Consider the following 14,315-nt stretch of genomic DNA (forward strand, 5'->3'; position numbering starts at 1 on the left):
AGGAGGAAGCTCTTGGAGAATGAAGATGCTTTTGGCTAACAGTTACAACAAGGTTGCATCCCGTTCTCCAGGAGCTTACAACGCCATAGAGCACTCACCAAAAAGGTTAACTTCACCAGAAAACAGACTTGTTCCTACATCCATGTGGGGAGAAAAGGAGTTTTAGAAGTTGAACTTTTTTGCTCTGCCACTTTGTAAAAAGGAATATTATTCTAGTCAATGTTCTGAAATGACATTTCAGTCTGAAAGTGAATAAATCATTTCATTTGATCTAAAATTAATCGGGGTGGGGAGGAGAAGGGTTTATTTTAGTAAGGGAATAAAAAGAATCAAAGGGTCTTTACTTTGCATTGATCCAAACCACTTAATTTTTTCTTCTTCTTTTTTTTTTTTTTTTGGTGGATGACTGAGCAGTGAGCTGAGACGTTTTTCATTTGTTCAGCTCGCCTTAGCTGCTGGACTTGTGGGGTGGGGAAGAGGTTATTAAATAAAAGAACGGCCACAGCATCATCTTACCCTCTTCAAGGTGCTTTATGGCTCCTCTAAATGATAATGCCACATGATGTTTAACCTCAAATCATGTTTTAATGTTAGCAATAGAGTTTGGAAACACCTTTGTCTGACATATTTGGCCCAGCCTAGATGAGTGGTCTTCAGATGTGTTGATCCTGGACAGGCAAGATGGTTGGACATCCCCAGCTCTGGTGTTGTGAGTGTTGGTGTCATGAAATATGTGTTAAGTAAAATAGGGTAAAAGAGGTCACTCCCTACAATGGACCAGACAAGCTAGGACAATCTTGGGTTCAGATTTGATGGCTGGCCATCTCCAAAAGAGAGCTACTGGGGAGGGACTCTTCATTAGGGACTGTAGTGATAGGACAAGGGGTAACGGGTTCAAACTTAAACAGGGGAAGTTTAGATTGGGTATAAGGAGGAAATTCTTTCCTATTAGGGTGGTGAGGCACTGGAATGGGTTGCCCAGAGAGGTTGTGAATGCTCCATCCCTGGTGGTGTTCAAGGCCAGGTTGGACGTAGCTTGAGTGATATGGTTTAGTGTGAGGTGTCCCTGCCCATGGCAGGGGGGTTGGAACTTGATGATCTTAAGGTCTTTTCCAACCCTAACTATTCTGTGATTCTATGATTCTACTGCCCTGTGCGATCAGCAGCATGTTATGTCTCCAGCTGGACACCAGAACACCCCTCTATGATTGCCCTAGTCCTTGCACTGATCTGGGCTGTAGCCCCAAACTCATCTGAGCCAGTCCTGACAGCAAAGAACCTTCAGACCCTCCTCTTCCTCCCTGATGCAACCAATTCCAACCTCAACGTTCACTCTGTGGCGTCCGCCTGCTCTGGGGTTGGGGAAGTCACATTGTTACCTTGTGCATCCAGCCCTGGCCAGCCCTGCCCAGACAAGACCTTGCTCAGCCCCAGGGGCTATTTGCTGCTCCAAGCTGAGCAACATTGCTACCGTGCTGCCTACATGGCCCGCACTGAAAGCCGCTGATGGACTCCAGAGCTGATGAAATCAAAAAAGCTTTAAATGAAAATTGCTCTGAAGAGCACTGCAGAGAGGGGGGAGGCAGGAGACAGGAGGCAGAGAGGAGCTCCACACCTGTTTTGTTTCATGTCCTTTAAAGTTCCTGTTATGATGTTTTTGTTTTAATTAAATTTTTTTTTTTTAGGAGGCTGCTGGGATTTACTGTTCCTTGTCCTTGCTGGAGGTGAGGTGCACGGAGAGAATTCAAAAGCTGGTGGAGGGACGAGGGAGGAGGTGCCACAGCCACAGGAGAATAGTGCAAGGTGATAGCAGTGGCATGGCAGGATCCGATCTTGCCCAGCCTTGTGTGCACAGATGAAGGGGAGATGCAGGAAGAAAGCATGGATTCTGATCAAGACCCTTAGATAGGGAAAAAATAGTTCCCCATTCCCGTGCTCGTGCCTTGCTTATCTAAATGTGTTGCTTTACCAGCCCTGTGACTTAAGGCTGTGGCTGGTGGGTGAGAAGCCTGGCCACATCTGCTTTTGGAGGCACAGATCTATGTAAAACTAATACTTTCTCATGCTAAAACGTGCCCTAAAACCTTTACCTACAAAGAAATGCTGTGCTTTAATCCCAGCCGGCCTGAATTTTCTGTGTATTTGTAAAACAAATGATCTTTCCACGCTTAGCCAAAGCAGTTATTAATGTTTTCACACCAGAAGACACACGCATTGCAATTTCAGTACCTGTTAGTGATGAATAATAAACACCTAAAAAAAAAAGAAGAAAACCAGCATTTCTTCATAGGAGATTGGTAACAAGAACACAGGGCTGCAATTAAAACCACTGTTTGACCTGTGCTTGTCTTGAACCCCCCCCCCCCCCGAATCTCCTTGGTGAGACAGAAACATTACCATGGTCCTCCTCCCTTCTTCCAGTTGTAGCACCTGGCTGAGGCAAGGTTATCTGATCATGATAAGTGGGTAAATGATAGCAGTGAGATAAGCAGCGCTCTGCTCCACACCAGGGCTTTGCACAATATCATGGTTCATTATAAAGGAACGCAAATACCCTGGCAGAATCCTAACCTAATGGAAGTCTTATTTTCCAGAGTAACAGTTCATTACCGGACTTGATGTGCAGCCTAAACCCCTAAGGTGGAAACCCCCCCCTACACAGTGCTTCTGAATGAGCAGCAAAATCCTAGTGGGCTTGAACATTTGCAATTCTGCTACATCTCTTTGCAGGAAGGAAAATGCTGCTTGCTCTGAATAAAAGGGCTTTTTAAGACTCTAAGGGTTTTCTTAGGACTCTAAGGGTGGATGCTGTGCTCACAGGGTGGCAGGTGCAACGCAAGGACCACTGCCCAGCCTGGTACTCTCCTGATGGCACAGAAGCATCCATAAGCGGATACCTGTGTAACCTGGCATAGGAGATCTGACTAGCAGCTTGCAAGCCTGAGTTCAAACACATTTATAAACATGGCAAGATGAGCTGGGAGAGCTATGGAGCCCCAGGTACCTGTGATCAGTAAACCTTCATCTCCTTGCAGGAATCTCAGCTTTGCATGCTGCCCTCAAGGCAATGCTTGGGAGCAGGATGAGGGCTGTGATTACAGGGGAGACTTTCCAAAGGCATATATGAAATAAGAAGAGAAAAAAAAAGCCTTCTCCCCCAGCACGTAGTGTCACAGCCTTCCCCTTCCCCGGGACAGCCATCATGGACTGCAGTCTGTGGACAACCTGCCAGGGTCCTGCAGAGACACGTCTGGTAAAATAAAGCAACTCATCCTTGCTTCCAGCAGTAAAAGACAAAATATTGTCATCGATGCCTTTTTCTCACCTCATCTGTTCAAAAATACAGGGGAAAAAATAGCAAGACACCCAAGTGAGAGACTTTCCACTGCAAGGGCACGCTGGGATCCCCAGCCTGGAAAAAGATAACACCTTCCAATCAAGTGATGCTTTCATCCTGGCCCAACTGAGCATGAGCAAAACAGTGGGAGCAGAGCATGAGTCCAGCCCGAAACAATGCCTGCTTCTATATCCCAGCCCATCTCTGTCTCTGCAAGCTGGTGATAATCCAGGTGCTTCAAGATGTAAAATACACTTACACTCCTCCAAAACAGAAGGGAAAAAATCCCCAAACCAGGCAGTGATGCAAAGCAACAGTAACTGATCAGGAAATGGGCAGAAAAAATACTATTTTCTACTCCAACCTTATGCTGGAGAGCCTACCCTCTACTTTGGTGATGCAATAGATACATTTTTCAGTCCACCCATAAGTGGCTCATGAATCTGCTTACATTGTTAGAGGATGTCACAGATGAAGTCCCATGGCTTTTGGTAAGACTACAGCTCTTCCATGGAAGAATACAAGGAAGGCTCCTTACTCTCCCAGGTCTGCAACACCAAGCAGTGCAGCTCCCTTTGGGACAGGACAAATCATCTTCTGGAAGAAACTTGCTTCTGCACAGACTACAGAGAGACCTAACATGAGCACTTACCTAATTTACATGATGGGTGAGGTGAGAGGAATCCCAGCCCATATGTTTAAACACATCAGTTCTTCTTTCATGACATCCTTCACAATTATTAGTAGCGCCTCTTCCCAGCTTCTTTATCCAGAATATTATTGAATGTGTCCATTCACTGCAACAGGAAGGTTTGCTGTAAATAAAAAGAAGGAAGGAGTGCTCCTGTGTGGCCCAGCATTGCCTTTGAGCCGTGCTCCCTCTTCCCCAGCACATTGGCATTTTGTCTCTTTTCTACCTTCCTTCTCAAAGTCAATCTCTGTAGGCTAAGCCCCAGTGAAATGCAGTAATTTCCTTTTCCACAGCACCGTCTGAGGTGACAAAGACATCCATGAACATATATTTAATGATATTACCATTAACAGCCCATCTTTCCTAGTCCTATCTGGCTATAATTGGGATCCTTCTCAATCATGGATGTCAATTCCAGCTCCCAGAAGAGCTGAAAAGAGCAAGAAAGCAAAAATTAAATCACTCCTGGCTTCCAGTGAACAGGCTGAGGATGACATGATGATGAAGGAGAGATATGCCTTACTGTCTCTTTAAACAGTGATCAACAAACCACAGGTACCACATAAAACAGAGCCCTGATCCCCTAACCAAGACTGCCTGACTGGTGGGACTGCTTGCAGGCATCAGCAGCCATGCAGAAGGGACAAGTTCTGATGTCAGCAGAGCCCTGGAACTGAGTGCCTGCCAAGTGCCCTGAGGACCCATTACCATCACCCATGTAGGATAGTTGCTGGAGTAGACACAGTCCACACAAGGTCTAGGGAGGAACAAAACACTTGGTACCTAAGAAGGGAGGTACTTGCTGGATCTGTGAGCTTCTCAATTCTACCTCTAGGCAGGTGGAAGAACTGCTCCACACCTAGAGATCAGGATGGTGCCTGGCACTTTTGAATGTCCAAAGACCAAAGCATACGATATAAAAATACAACCACAATGTCCTTATTGCCACTTTCACCTAAGCTTGAGAGTGAATGGGAGTGATGCACTTCTGCTTTAGCTTCCTGTTCTACAAAACAGGACTAACTGCAACAGGCCACCTTCAGAAATCACTTAAGGCTCTTTGGAGAAAAGGAAACCTAAAACTAGTTGGTCTATTTATAATCTTCACAGGTAATGGCATGCTAATATGATTCATTAACACTCAGACACTGCTCATTAGTGTCTTTTCACTCTTTCTTCACAAAGCCCATATTTCTATTTTACACATAATCTGTTTTATTAAGCAGTTTCTTAATAGAAAAAAGTATTATCTTCCATGCAGGTTCTTATAAATTCCCTCAAATTTAATTAGGCCCCAAAAGGTTCAAGGAAGTTTGGGTATGCTTCTAAACTTTAGAAAACTCACTTGCAACTTCACTTCCAAAGCACTTCAATTCTACTGATCACTGCTACATGCTCCACGTAACATCAGACAATATAATTATTCTGGTTTTCAAGATCACAGCTATCCTGAGAAAGAAAAGGGAGTTTGTACTATCTCCTGATAGCCAAAACCCCAGCATCAGCTTCTACAAGAACATCCATTTTCCAGCCCTTGGAAAATAAGAACAACTGAGCAGGACTTAAGAAGTTCTTCCCAGCTGATTTTCTACACTGAAACATGAAACCTCCCAGGCAATGGATTCTCCTCCTGGACTTGGTTTACCTTGCCATGCTTGGAATGCTTGATGTCCTGAACCCCAGGATTGCAGTAGTGCTCGAGGTCTACTTCAGACATGCTTGATTCAGTACTGGAAAAGCAAATGAACTAAAGCTCATCTTGCCTGGTGCTTCCAGCAGGAGCCAGGGCATTTCAAAGCCATGAACAGAAAAATCAGTCTGGGACCTGCCTCACACCAGACTCCACATCCTCATTCAATCCTAGGTCTTATCCAAATTTCAGACTTTGTGTGGCAACACCCCCACTGGACCATTTTTCTGCTAGCAGGCTTTGCTAGAGAAAGCATCCCAGACACGAGTACTGGTGAACCTGCAAGGCATCCAGATGCGTCCTTGCCAGCCAGGATACATCCCCAGCCCAGGACCTGAATCCTCACTGGCAGTCCAGCAGTTATCCTTCCCAAGGGCAAACATCATCAAGCGCTTTGATGCTACAAAGACAAAACCCCATGTAACAGTGGCAACACACATTTTGAAGCCAAGTGGTTGTCGCATGTAGAGCTCTCACTGTGCCCGGGCTTTGCACTGCTGCCTTGCAAGCTGCAGCCTCTTTTCTAGCTGTCAAGCTTTCCACAAGCAAGCAGGATTTGCATTCCTCTGTAGCTTTGCTATCCGCTCCCTTTCCCGCTGCTACACACACACACACACACACACACCCCATCCCTGCCAGGTAGAAGATTTTTGAGCTGCCATTCCCCCTCATTACCATAAAACAGTTAGCTACGTATTGTTCTACTTTATTCAGAAATTGCAATTTCATCTGTAGCTTTAAACAAATGGGAAAATGTTCTAAAACATGGGCTTTTATTGAATTAAATATTAACATAAATACAGAGCTGAATGCAGCACTGGATTATTAATTTTAATATTTAATCCAACCAGAAGCCTCATGGTTGTTTTAGGGTGGTTTGTTTTCTTTAATCCAATTCATTTCCCATCAGCACTAAAATTAAGTTTTCTTAATGAAGGAAGGTGATCAGGAAAGTGTACTCTCGTGGTACAGAATATTAGGCACTGGTGACTGAGAGCATACCAATAATGAAAAGAGAAAGCAATAGCAGTAATGATACCCTTGTGTTGGCGCAGACAAGAATAAAAGAAGCATAATTAATATGATGCACAGCTCATATGAATACAAGCCAGAGGAGATTAAAGAAAGCAGGTGACCCTTAAGTGTTTATCATTCAGAGTGAAAACAGCACAGATGGCTGACTTTGAGCAAGACGCCTTTAAACACAAGTTCACCTAGCCAGCAGCAGCAGAAATGCTTAAGGAGGCCCCTTCAGCCCAGGTCCATGCCTTCCAGCTGGTGTGGCCATCCCCATGTCAGTGCTGCACCATGACACCGAAGGCATTGGGGCTTAGCAGGGACATTGAGAGAGCTGCACATGCCAGCGCTAGAGGCGTCCTTTAAGATGATGCTCCTCCTTCCAGCTTGATCTGGCACATCTGCCAGCTGTCAGGTCCAACAGCCCTGTGCCTTTGAGGGATACTTGTGGTGTGCTCTGGAGGAAGGGTATTGGAAGTGCTGAGAAAGAGAACAGGTTGGACTTATTCATGAGAAGCACAGCATTTCTATCTCTGAACTCAGCCTGGGTCTGATGTTTCTTAGCCATCCTGCTGGCTGCTAGTTGCCGACTGGGCTGTGTGTCTGGATTTGAGCAATGACATTTTAAGTTGGGGGAAGGTAGAAAAAGAAAAACAACTTGGCAGGAAAATGCTTTGGGAAAAGTATTTTACAGCAGCTGCAGCTAGAGTAAACCAGTCTAGCGCTTTTTTATTTACACCAGCTGGGGGGATCTGGTCCAGAAGCCTGGGAGGATTCTTCCTTCCCCAAATGGAGCACCCTTTCTTCTGCCTTTTTTTTTAAATCCAGGTTTTATATACTCCTGTTCTCTGCCTTTATAACACAATAGCCAGTTGCACTTCTATAGGACACATCACAGTGGGCAGAGAAAGCCACCTTTGCTGATATGTGATCTGTGTCTTGGGGTTTCTTTGGCTTCTCGGACAATCGCTGTTTCTCACAGTAACTACAAGGTGGCAGGTGAAGTTCTTGCTTTGGAAAGTTGCTCTGTGATATGAGCTGGGCATGCAGAGAGAGAGAAAGAGAGGGGCAGCTGCTGAAGCTAGCAAAGGAGGACAAGAGGCATCCAAGAGTGGAGGAGACTGAACAAGAGAGACCAAGCCAGTGGCAGAAGGTGGTGAGGCTTCACTGGGATTCAGAGGCTTCCAAATGAGGAAGCAGACAGTGGCTGACCACTGATGCTGAATAGTAACAAGCTTCCCAATGCGCTGGGCACCTACCTGCAATTAAATTCAGGCAGCACTGTCTATCTGGAACCAGGTTGGGAATGACAGCACCTGAGATGGCTCTTAATGCACCCTACAATAGCTTCCAAAAGCCCTGAGGACCCCTTGCATCCAATACCCATAAAGCCACAGTCATTAGCACTGGAGAAGAGGGAGAAACCATACAAAGGGCTGCCAGGCAGACTGGGTCAGTGAGTTTAAGATGGCATGACCCTGCGAGGATTAACCCTGTTTGACTAGCTGAAGGTCTGACTGTCTCACCTTCCCAGCAAGCCAATGAAAAGCCTGTACATACCTGATTAGGTTGTGATGGCAAGGCACAGGTATTTTCCTTCCCAGGCTGACACCAAGCAGAGCTGTGCACAGGCTCATCAGGCACCGAGAGGAAAAATGGCCCATTCATGCCAACACATCCTTATGTTTCATTAAGCTCTTAAGCTCCTATTTGAATTTGAGCTGTAAAACATTGAACTGATTAAAAAAAAAAGCCCTCCTTAATCCAGAGGAGAGGGCTGGATGAGTGTTTCAGCCAGCCATGTCTTTGCTGCATGGAAGCAGCTTTCCCTATCAACTCTGCCATTTCCCAGGGCAATGGAAGGGGGATCCCTTTCCCACAGCAGAAAAGCCAAAGCTGTGTTCTGCCAGGTTCCACTAGTTTCCTGCCTTGTGTTAGTGGCAAAAGGGGCAGAAAACACAGGAATAAATCTTTCTGTGCTACCTGTTTCTTGCCAGAGAGGGGCCTGCAACGCAATCCTTTGACAATAATGTAGCGTCAAGATTATGACCTGTCACTACAGAGCCAGCAAAACACACTGACCTCCAGCATCTGGCTGTTGGGGAGCTGGAGATGAAAGAGTGCCAATACAAAGACAGCAAAACTTGCCTTGGAAACAGTGACATGATGATTATTGCTATTGCTTATAATCACACTTAATGGTGGCACTGAAGAGTACCATTGCCATAGGGAATTGATTTATCACCAGCCCATCCAGGTCTGACAGAAAGCAACAAAGACAAATGTCCCTAAATGCCAAGACAAGTCAACAATGCGCATGTTGACATCTTGGTCACAAAGCGGACACCTGCATTAAAGATGATGTTGCTTGGCCCAATATTACATCTCACATTGTGGAGGAAAATAACATAATTAGGGGCTGCTGTGGCTGTCCTTATTAATAACGTTTCAGTTTTTCATTTTCATGCATATGTTGCTTGCACATCAGGGTCCACAACCAAGGCCTGGGGTGATGACCATGTGAGCAGCTAACGCCCTGTGGTCTCCTGCATAGAAAGGTGTGAAAAATATGGCAATCAAAGGTGAAAATCAAGTCTATGAAAGGATGTGACTGCAGCAGCTTGGGAAGAAAAAGGGATCCAGTTTTGCATGGCAGAACAGGCTGGCCCTGCACTGAGCATCATTAACTGCTTCGCACTATGGAAAGAACTCATGAAGAAAGGTGGGAACATCTTCCCCACAAAGCCAGGAAAAGCCTGGACACCCAAACTGCTGGTGCACAAAGCAGCTGGGGTCTGGTACACAAGTAGGTCTGTGCCCGGGAAGGAATACAGCTGGGACAATAAAATCTGTCAAGCTTTGAACCAGGTTCTCCCAGATGCGTTCTCCATGCAAAAACAGCCACAGTGTTCCTGTGCTGGCACAGCTGCATGGCGCTGAGCTGAATCCCAGCGACTCACCCGAAGGTATCCACTGGCTCTCTGTTACTCCTCCTTATGCAGTAGAGGCAACCCAGAAGGATGAATTTGTGACTGGCAGACTCCAGGAAACCCTGTGGAGCAGAAGGAATCTGCAAAACAAGTATGAGCAGATGAAGGATGGTCAGAGGGTTTTAGTTTGGTTTAGAATGGTGGTTTATTTGCTCCGTACCTGGTTACAAGTGCTAATAAAGCAGGTCTTCACTCTCCTAGGAAAGCAGAAAAAGAAGAAGAAAGCAGAAGAATAAGAAGAAAATGGTGACAAAAATTCTCCACTTCAGGTAAGACTTTCCTACCCCTGCCACTGCAAAAAGCCACTTACGAGACTTTTTTTGTTGAGATTTAGAAGAAACTTGAACAGTATTGCTGCTTTGGAGGGGAAGATAACATCACCATGACCACACTTCCTACTCCACAGAAACAGGGAGAGAAAAAAAAGTAACAGGGCACAGAAAATACTGGTAAACTGATAATACCATAGAGATTTCTTGCAGCGTGATGTGTACAAGCAATCACTAACCATGCTCAGAGGAGCAAGACAGCTCTGGCACATATTTACCACAGAGAGGGGCTTGTGTGGGCTGCCAGGACACAGCAGAGGGCTAAATCCCACTAACCATGCCATCTCACAGTAAAAGCTGTTGCTGCTCCAACACCCACTATTCCCACTACTGTGTATTATGGGTACATGTCACCAACAAGGCCACGCGCAATTCTCAGGAGTCATGGCATGACCAAAGGATAACGTTGCAGAGGTGTGTAAGGGAGTGGGGGCTGGATGCTCGGACCAGTATGGATGGACAAGAGCTAAATGCTACCCTACTCATATATACACACAACCCTTATACCCTCCTTATATATGTATTACCCTCCTCATAGAATCACAGGATCAGCTGGGTTGGAAAGGACCTTTAAGATCATCAAGTTCAACCTTAAGGCAGGAAATTCCTGCTGGGCATGTCTTTACCCTTCTCTTATTTTCTTATGGACTCTCTAGCTATTGTTCCTGTCGGTAGCTATTTCTTGTCTTGCTTTTGGCTTTTACTTGTCCCATTTCACAGAGATGGAGAGCAGGCTTACCAGCAAAGCACTACAAAATGTGTAACTGGGAGGGAGTGATCCCTCAAAGTCTCTCCAGAGCAATCAGATGCCCAAACTACAGGTCTCTTTCTTTAGCAAGGCTAGGAAGAATTTGTAAAGCCAGCTCAGCTCCAGCAGGGATGGACACTACCTGCCCCAGGGCGCTGTCAAGGCTGAGCCATCAGAGCACATATTGCAAATGCACAGCACTAACAAGGAGGCAGTGGGAACCATCAGGCTACCTGTCATCCTCACATCCCTTCGTAGACAGTAAAATCACTGTTGCGCAGAGGCAGAGCAGCAAGTGTGGGGTGTACAGGGGGACAAAGAGATGCCTTCTCCCCTCCCAGGTCTTTGTAGCATCCCCTTGAGCAGCAGGATGCTGCCCCTGTGGGGTACCAGGGGACAGGTTAGGCATTTCTGAACGCCACCTTAAACTTACTCGTTACATCCTCACCCCTTCCCTCCCCTCTACCTTGTGGAAAGCAGCGTTGTTGCCCACCATTACAACCTCTGGGATCCGACAAAACACTGTTTTGTCATGCACACTTTCCTAACAACAAACTTCCTCTGTTCTAGAAAGCTGGAACCAATCATCATGTTCCTCCTGCCTCATTTTCTTCTTCCTTCAACTCAAATCAGTGATGGGCAACCAGTGGCTTCCAGCCTGACACTAAGAGCTGTGCAACACAAGCATAGAAGCACAGTATACTTTGGGTTGGAAGGGACCTTCAAAGGTCCTAGGGATGTATCAGGGGAATGGGGGCTGCTGAGATGCCTTTGCATGTGGTTGCAGAAGTAGGAAGCTCCAGTCAAAGAAGTTTGTCTCTAAAATACCCATGAAGTTCCAGGACACCCCGTTTTTCCCCCCAGTTTCTCTCCATGGGTGCTATTAACACCGTTCTGCTCTGAGGCTGCAGAAATGCCATTTACCACGAGAGGACACCATCCTACCTCCGACTTCCTCCACACACAACGGCTGGGTAAAAATATCCATAATAATATTACAGCGACCGACTGGAACACACACGTTGGAGAGGAGAGCAAGAAAGAAACAATATGTTTATCATCCTGCTATATCCAGCAAGAACACTGCCCTCCCATTTATTTATGCAGCAAGCAGCCCTTTAAATATACAAATCGCAGGAACATTAGGCTGTAATAGGCAGACCAGGGATTAGCCTGAATATACTTCATCTGGTAATTTGTGAGTGCCTGTGTGTGAGAGGGTACGTATGTGTGCATGCGTGTGTGTTGGTTGACTTTAAAATGGAATAAACCACATTTAGCAGCTAGGTAGCTATGGAAACATAACCAAAATTGTTCTACCACCTTTCTGCCGCACTGCTTTCTGCAGCCCTGCAAATACTGTCAAGGGAGGACTGAATATTGTTTCTTATAAATAATAGAATGTAAAGAGCTACAGAAAGATTCATTAAATTAGGATCTTGAAGTGGAGATAGTTCAGGGGAAAAAAAAAAAAAAAGCCCAGTAGCTGTAATAGTTTCTGGTGACTTAGCAATGGCAAGGGACTTTATTTTGTTCTTTTGTCTGTATTTTTGCAATGTACAGAAAGATGCAGGCTGAGGAAATGTACGTATTTTGTTGCATGTACTTGTGGGGAGGTAAGGATGTGTGTGTATATATATAAATATACATGCACAAACACAGTCCAAACGGCATATGCACAAACAGAAATCTATCAACAGCATTTTGGTGCTTAAAAAGCAAAGGGCTTCACCTGCTGCCAGCTTTTTCTGCACACCACAGCCACAGCCAGAAGCAATCCCAGTGCTGCAGCTTCGCTCTGCCCTGGCTGGGCTCCCCAGTTTCTCTCCCAACCTACGGATTTGCCATTAATCCTGCCCATGGCCCTTCCAAAGCACTGCCAATCTTGTTGAGGTATTTAGAGGCTGAGAAGTCTGGTTATATATCACAGCTGATTTAAAGAGCTTTTAAAATGTGGAATTAAATTCTGGCCCACTGGATTCAACCAGAAAATGCTTGGTTGTTTGCACTGGGGCCAGGATTTAATCCTCAGATGCACAGAGTTTTTCCAGTACTGAGCAGTCAGGGTGAGTCCATTTAAGTCTTTTAGAGCTGCAGTTTGTCACCCAGTGCAGCCCAGATGACAGCATGATGCACAAATGGCACCTTCCTGCTACCTGGCTTGCAACCCTCCACAGAGCAAGAGGAGCTGGTGGGAATGGCCAGGATAAGGAATGGGGGCAAGGTGGAACTTGCTGTCTACAGGCAAATGGCAGCTGGGGTCCAATTAGGTGTGCTGCTTCTTACTGATCTGCCCTCACTGATCTACGCTTTTTGGGTGCTGGCACAGTTCAGTTGTCCTAACTGCCGAATACAGAAACCCACAGTTATTCCTCTGTACAGCATTAGCTCTGGCCAGAGAAGAGATCCTCCCAGCTCTATGTTCACCTTCTCCAAGCCACTCGTGACTTTCTTCCTCCTTTGCTCCTTCAGTCCTCTTCAGTTTAAGGTCTCCTGGTCACTGAAAGTCCTGCTGCTACAATAAGTAGCTCTAGTTTCCTTTCACATGTTCTGTTGTGCCTGACCCCATGAAACACAGACACCAGAAATGCACACAGCACCCGAGTACCACAGGATGCACAGTCACGTAATAATAGGCTCTGTTTTATTGTCCATTTCTTCCTCACATTGCTCTTGCCTTTGTGATCACTGCTAACATTTCCAGAAATGGCCTGCAATGCCTCTATAATCTCCTTCCAGAGAGATAAATAGCTCGTTTAGATCGTGCCACTGTACAGGTTGGCCACCGTTGATTTTTCTCCATGTGCAGTTGGCAACCACAAATCTCCTCTGTGATGTGTCGTCACATAGCCATCAGTACACTGCAGCCCTTCTGGACTTCTTTGCAGTCAGCTTTTGCTGGCACTGCCCTGAATAATGCTATGTCCTTGCAAATTTTGTTCTTCTGTCTGCTCCTCTTCCCAGATCCCTCGTAGATAGACAGCAAAAGCCCTGCCACAAATCCCTGGAGGACTTCACATGATATCTGTGTGCAAAGGGATTGCTATTTCTCAGACACCACTGGAGAAGTCTGTTGGTTCACAACAGCACCTTCACTCCTATGCCATGGCAACTGTATTTTCCAAAGTCTTTATGGAGGACTCAGAAAAGCAGCCCAGTGCCCAAAATTTTCTGAGCTTATGCAAATACTGCTTTATGCCAGGACCACAAGCAATCAGCACTCTCCTTTTCATCTTGGTGCACGTGCACACTTGCTTTCTGTCCCTCTTCCCCCTTCAAGCTAGCAAAGTCACATCTTACCCTGCTCTCACATTTGGGAATCCATTAGATAAAGCTCCCAAAAGAGCCAGCTCCTCAGCCACCAGGCTCATCTCCAGCAGCACTTGGATTTCATACCACATTGCAGTTCAAGAGAAGGGTAGAAGTTTCTTCTGCATCTGTACCACTGGCCCTCCTCTGTGATCCACCAGGCACCCAGTGAATGGGAACCTCTACCAGGACTGAGACTTGAGC

At 45.9% G+C, this 14,315-nt stretch overlaps 1 long non-coding RNA gene across 1 annotated transcript; it reads right to left on the bottom strand.

Moving 5' to 3' along the window:
- Nucleotides 1-2,907: 2,907 nt before the first annotated feature.
- LOC134157489 (uncharacterized) lies at nt 2,908-7,533 on the bottom strand. Its single transcript, XR_009962335.1, has 3 exons — nt 6,933-7,533; nt 5,374-5,477; nt 2,908-4,152 (listed from the first exon to the last, which is right to left on the bottom strand). It is a non-coding gene; the product is annotated as an uncharacterized LOC134157489 (long non-coding RNA).
- Nucleotides 7,534-14,315: the final 6,782 nt, after the last annotated feature.

Source organism: Pezoporus occidentalis, unplaced genomic scaffold (assembly GCF_034315485.1).
Source record: "Pezoporus occidentalis ecotype Australia unplaced genomic scaffold, CSIRO_AGI_Poc_V1 ctg97, whole genome shotgun sequence".
Classification (NCBI taxonomy): Eukaryota; Metazoa; Chordata; class Aves; order Psittaciformes; family Psittacidae; genus Pezoporus; species Pezoporus occidentalis.